This window comes from the organism of the source record quoted next, unplaced genomic scaffold (assembly GCF_019419815.1).
Source record: "Pyrus x bretschneideri cultivar Hongxiangsu unplaced genomic scaffold, Pyrus_bretschneideri_v1 Contig18, whole genome shotgun sequence".
NCBI lineage: Eukaryota > Viridiplantae > Streptophyta > Magnoliopsida > Rosales > Rosaceae > Pyrus > Pyrus x bretschneideri.
Genome location: NW_025999479.1, coordinates 2,879,543 through 2,886,560, shown reverse-complemented (window position 1 = coordinate 2,886,560; position 7,018 = coordinate 2,879,543). Strand labels below are relative to the sequence as shown.

At 36.2% G+C, this 7,018-nt stretch overlaps 1 pseudogene; it reads left to right on the top strand.

The window, feature by feature from the left end:
• The first annotated feature begins 5,405 nt into the window (after nt 1-5,405).
• LOC103931936 lies at nt 5,406-6,693 on the top strand (annotated as a pseudogene).
• Nucleotides 6,694-7,018: the final 325 nt, after the last annotated feature.

The following is a 7,018-nucleotide window of genomic DNA, read 5'->3' as shown; positions in this document are numbered from 1 at the left end:
TAGGAATATGGCAAAGGTAATATAACCTCCGTTTCTGTGGAAATTTTAAGTTTGTTTGAATGTATTTTTCATAGATTGATTGAATGTACAAGGGGGGATATATAATGAGGTAGAAGATTACAAGCAACCCTACCTTGGCAAATCCTACTAACCAGGTAAACCCTAAAGTTGTCACTCCTTAAATTAATGGAGTGTAGCAAGTAGCTAGCACACAACTATCAACAAGTCATCTAGATATCAATCTTCCTCAAATTAAGGGATTAGACTTGATAGAGAATCTCATGGAAAGAGGAAACATAAAATCTAGCAGCATCAGCCACCCCATATTGTCCAATATCCATATGTAGCATTAGTATGCAGCATTAGTCATATGTAGCATTAGTCACCCCATACTGTCTAATAATCAGTCAGTATGCAGCATCAGTCACCCCATATGTATGCAGCATCAGTCACCTCATATGTATGCATCATTAGTTGTATGTAGCATCAGTCCTTAGCTTGTGATGTTTCTAATATTGTTGACCGAGAGAATATAGAAGGTGAGGTGAGATAGCCCTCTAAGTGAATGAATATGTACAACTGAAATACATGACGTTATATATGACAAGTTTGAGAGCTTGGAACTTTCCAAATTGTACACATGTATAGCTAACTAAATCTTCTTTTGTATGTCATGTACCAAATGTGTAATGTAGGAGCTTTTAAAGCAAAATGCTGATAATAGGAAGAAACAGAAGTATCACCACAAAGGAGGGGCAAGGCCATTTATCCAACATGCTAGGAAGGCCAAGATGGTAATGAAATTCAATTACTTATTATACTCATTATGGAATTTACATATTCTAATGTATGTTTTTGCATTATTGAGCAGAAAGGAGATTTATTATCTGTGATTAACAATTAGGGGGCTCTCCATAAAGACAATAACGGTTAGTGGATAAATAATGTTGCCCGGGACAAATATGTAAGTCATTCATGAAGTTATCATTTGTGTCATTTTAAGGGAGATGGAGATTAAAAAAAATCAAATTTGACATGATACAACTTAGGAAACACAAATAAAGTGAACATGTAAGATTGAATTGAAAAAAAAACTTAATATAACTTGCTAGAAGCTGAAAGGTTATATCTAACATACATTCAAACAGAAACTACTTTAAAGGTTATACGTTGTATGTTGCCTAATCATATGTAAAACACATTGAAGCATAAACTACAAAATCATATGTAAAGACAGTTTATATCCAATGGTTTGCTTCTACATCAGTTTAGGATCACATCCAAGTATTTAAGTGGTGTTTTCTTAAGCATATTAATTGTGGCTGATTTGTTTGAAACAAAAGAAACTTATTTGTTTGTATTTTAATATGAAAGGATAACATGAAGAAAAAGAAGGATGAAGTTAGGGAGAAGCTAATCCAAGAAGTGCCTAAGGTTACTATATTCGATTCCATACAAGTACCATTGGAAGATGAATTTGGAATCATGGCTGAGAACCTTGGAAGGGAGGGAAAATCTGTTAATGGTGTAGGTCTTTTCCCTTGTACGGATACCTTTACTTTTGTTGCTTCTATGGCTTCAAGTTCTGAGTTAACTGATATAAGAGATCAGATCAAGATTTTGTCAGATGGTTTCCTCATATTGCAACAGGAAAATGAACAATTAAGAGCTCAGTTGGATTTACAAAATGATGATGAAACCTTGGCATAAAAAATTAAGGCTTTTTTGGCTGCAAGTTAGGGGCAGGCCAGCAACAACTCGAAGGAATCTGATGGTAATAACTCATCTAGTGAAAATGTTTATCCTAAACTGGAAGAACATGACTCGGAAGAATAATGATTTCGATAGTTATGTCTTTTGTTATTAGTTAAGTATGCACATGGTAGAACTTTTTGTTAGCACCTCAATGTGTCTTAGACTTTTCTTTTGTTAATTAGTACCTTAAACGGTCCATGTATAGGCCTTGGTACCATTTTTCACAAATTGCTATTATTAAGATAGGTCACCATGGGTTAGATTGATTTTGGGATGTTTATGTTATTTTGTTGGATGTATAGTTGTTGAACATATTCAAACTTATGTGGTTTAATTGTTGATTAATGAAAATGGGAAGTATAACCTTATAATTGTTATGAGTTGCTATTCTAGATTACGAAGCCCAAATAAGTAATGAATTCCTCAAATATTATTCCTAAATAGTTATTTGATTATAACATATGCGATTGTTGACCCTAAAAATTACAAAGCCTACGTGGCGCGCAGGCCGAGTAACTAATGAGCTAACTACGTCCTTCGGTTGATGCGGGCCGTGTCAACTCGTCGGCCGAGCTCATCTGAGGAGTAAAATTTGTTGATGTTGCGTTGAGTGCGTTGCTGACTTCTTAATCTTGTGATTATGGCCGAGGAAGGACCAAGTTTCAGCCTTCGGGTTCTAGAGCCTGAAGACAAGGCTACTAGTTCTGCGAAGTTCACGAATTGTCGGCGCCGGATTTGGTCACAGTGATTATAGTCATAAGAGTATAAGCACGTCGAATCGACATCAGATTATATGGACACAAGTACTCAAAGCATATGTATGTCTTGATGGTAAATGTGGTTCGGCCGTCAAAATGCCGAACTCTGAAACTCACTTGTGAGTATCCAATCATAAAATGACTCGGTGTTCAATGCGCTGAAAGTCGTAACTCGTAACACTTACTTCGTTGAATGACCTCTGTCAATTAGGATTCAGAAATCTTTCTCGACCGAGATTTGGATAGGTAACCAGTCGGTCTCGACGCAGTCTTGTTTATCCAAACTATAGATGCTCCTCAGTCGGCTGATTCTACGGCAACAGTGCTGTTTATCCAAACTGAAGATGTTCACCGGTTGCCTTCACAGTGCTGTTTATCCAAACTGAAGATATGTTGGTGAAAAAGAAAGTAAAAAATCTCAAGATGTTTGAGAGGTTTGCACAGGGCAACTGTGTATTGAATTGGAGGGCCTTGAATGATGCACTTTGCTCTCCATTTATAGCAACAAACCCTCTTTACGATCGAGTTGAAACCACACTCGGATTAAGACTCCTTATTCTAATCCGTCTCTATCTCGACCAATCCTACTCTTATTAGGACTTTGAACTCACCCCACTTTTCAGGTCATATTCATTTCCAGCCAAGAACCCATATTGCATTAGGACTCGATCACTTTCACTGAGCAGCCTATGACCACCAGGTAGCCCATAGTACATTTGGAAAAGTTTTGGGCCGAACACAAACCTACACTCAGCCCAATATTATTTTGGGCCCAAACAATGACATAAGCCGCTTCACCCATCAAAAGAATATGTGACGATTTCAACGTCACTTAGTGTAATTATATAATTCTGGGATCATATTGAGCGACCCAAAAAGCATCACTTATAAGTCTGATATGAGACGAAAAATATAGGTCATTGAATTTTGTATTTTGTGACGCTAATTTCGTCACATATTAGAATAATAAGTGACGGAAGAAGTGTCACGTAAAAGAAAAATATGTGGCAACTCCAATATTCGTCACTTAAACTATCGGTGACGCTGTATAGGTGACGCTAATTGTGACGCTGAAATTTCTTCACATATAGTCAAATGTGACAATTTTTCATATTTATGTGACGAATGTTGATCATCATAAAAGCCATGTTTTCTTGTTGTGTAAGCAAATTCACGACAGCTAGGACCTTGATGCTATTTCGTACGCAGCCTACCAGTTTACATCACCTTGAACTTGAACTACCAGGTGTCGCTGATTAACTATATATCTCAATAAAATTGCTGTTATATTATGATTTCGTAGAATGATATTACGTTGTGAATGAATTCATTGAATGTGTATTAGTGAATGTTGTATTAAAGACTAATGAGAGATTGTTTTCTTGGTTTTATGGTGAATATGGTTTAATTTGCTGCAAAAAATCCATCAATCTAAAACTGCAAAAACAAACTAACTGCATGTATAATTACATGGAATCTTGTGATATGGTCCGCTTTAGTGTGTAGTTACGAACACTCTCTAATGATAAATAAAATCAGGGACGGAACCAGATTTCTATAGTGGGGCGGGATGCTCGATTGATTTTTTCGTTCGCATGGATAAACAGAACCAAATCTTCAACTATCCCCTAAAACTAAGATATAACATGTATGATTCAAAAATATTTTTGGAGTACAAATTACGATTATAAGGAGTACAAACTAAAAATTTTAAAGTACAAATAACAATTTTTTTTTTTTAATAAGCAGAAATGGGTTAATTATGGTCCCATATCCAAGAAATGGCCCATGATGAAGTTTATAACCAGAAGTGGCCCATTGAGACGAATATTGACCAATCGGCTGATAGACAGAAGCCAGCCAATTAATTGATTCATGCTTCATATTTAATAATCATAATTTATCAAATCAGGAATGAAAATCCACGTCGAAAGTGGTAACTCAATATCTAAAGCCGATTTACCATTTTTTAGATTTTTAAGACAAGAACGGACTTCATTAGTAGATCTAACTAAATAAAAGTTACAATTATGTGTGTGTTAAATTTGAGTAAATTAAAAAAAAAAAAAATTGCCCGGAATTAAAATGGACTTTTTTATGAATAGAATAATAAGAGATAATGTAAATAGGAAAATGTTGGGGAAAATTATGTTTTTAGGCCATATTTTGTAGTTCACATGATGTGTCGGTTGATAATTTGATTCTTTCTTCAATGATTTAGAAAAGGAATCCAACTATCAACCGTCATATCATTTGATTTACAAAATATGGTTCAAGTAGATAGTCTCTCTTGTAAGATTTTTTATTGGGCTTACATCTATTTAGGATTCCTAATTGATTAAGAATACAAGATAGAAAGGAATATTTTATTATCCTGGATTATTTGGTGGTGAAGTAAATATATAATAATAGGGAATATCTTTTTTGTTAGGCCATGGAATCTAAAGGTGCTAAAGATATGTATTAAGGTCTCCTTTATGGGCGAGAAACCTAATATTCTTACCTATAAATATAAGGCTTAGGTCCCCACTCTTATGGATGTATACTAGCTGAAATATATAGATGAGGGATGAACTCACAATATTAGACGCACGTCCGGATAATAGAACCATATAGGTCTGGTGCAACAAACTTGTCAACAATGTTGTAGGCTAATCGAGGTAACAATGGACAGAAAATAGCTCGTAAAATAACAATAAAGGAATGACAGCATACGTACATATTAAGAATATGAAAATTTGAGGGCAGCAACAGATTGTCAAGTACCTTCTACATTGACCAAGTAAAACATCCAACAATAGGATAGGTGATTGGACGAATCACGGCTGCCTTCTTTTCTTAGTTATGTAAGTTGTAACCTCCCACCCTCCTTCTCACCCTTCAATTCTCCAATCAATCTTACATGCCACCTCCTCTCAATTCTCATGCATGCAATCAGTTTCTCCCCTTATTATCGACCTTCACCACACCACCTCTCCATTTTTGAACCGCTCCCCATTCTACAATGGAGGAGCGGGGCTCACCTGCTGCGGCAGCAGGCGACGATGAAGGAAACGAGGACCCTCCCCAGTCAGAGATGCAGTTAGTACTCCACCCACCATCACCTCCTTTCCCCGGAGCAGGAACCTACGTAGTCCAAATCCCCAAAGACCAGATCTACCGCGTGCCACCCCCTGAAAATGCCTTAATTGTTGAACGTCACCGGAACCCCGAAAACAAGAAGAAGTCCCCATGCTGCACCATTCGTTGCTTGATTATAGGAGCAATTGTGATTTCTCTGTGCCTCATACTTTCCATAACATTGCTTTCATTGTCCCTCACTGTGAAACCTAAAGAGCCTAAATTTTCAATTACGAACATGTACGTGAAGAACCCGAAATCAAAATCCTATACTGGCAAGAATTCACATCCAGGCTATGAAGTTTCCTTGAAAGTGAATAATCCAAATGGACATGGCATAAACTACGAAGGTAGTGAAGGGGCTTCCCTTTTGTTCAAGGAAAAAAGCATTGGCAAAGGAAAATTTTCATTAAAGAAACAAAAAAAAGATAGTTCTGCCAATGTAAAGCTTGTTCTCGACGGATCGAAAGGAGCTTTGCCTCGTGAGGTTGAGAAGAGTATGGAAAATACTGATTCGAAGGTGCATCTGCCTTTAACTTTGAAAATGGACCTTTCGGTGAAGGTGAAAGGATTCATCAAGACATGGAAATTGGAGACAGAAGTTGAATGCCAATTCAAGGTGAGTACATTGGGGAAGGGTACAAAGGTCCTACAGCAAAAATGTGAAGCTAAATTTAAGGGCTAAAGAATTTGGTAATCGTGGTAAAGGTGGTGGTGATGTATTTTCCTTTTTAATTTTCTGTCAATTGTTATTTGCGGGTTTTAATGGTTGCATGGTGATATTAATTGATTACCATTTTAATTTTTTTAATCAGAAATTCCTATGTTTCTATTATTAATTGGTACCTTTTATATGTTCGTTTTGCCTTTTAATTCTTGTATTTCAATAATATATCCTTTTTTTTTTTTACGTATGAATAACAAAACGCTAATAAACCTACCAATACTGTTCAAATTGTGACAAGAAATTTTTTATACAAATTGGAAGACTAATGTTACTGCAAGCGTCCAAGCACAGCAACTATGCTGTGTGCAATAATACTGTTCAAACTGTGACAAGAAAAATCTCTTACAAACTGAAGCCAACAAAGTGGAAGTCAAATGTGAATCACGGTTGACCATGTTCATGGTCAATACACACACACACACATTGGGTACATTACTTTAATGCCCAGTAATGTGGAGTGAATTTGCACAGATCCACAAATTGAGTAAAATCCTTATATGACAACCACAAGCACAACTGTACAATCGGCAGCAGTATAGATTTCATCACAAACAATAATAGACCTATATCAGTGCATACATCAATCATTGTTGAAAAACGAAGCCATATAGAGTCATCGCAGGACAGTGAGACCTCATAAAGTCATATTTGAAAGATG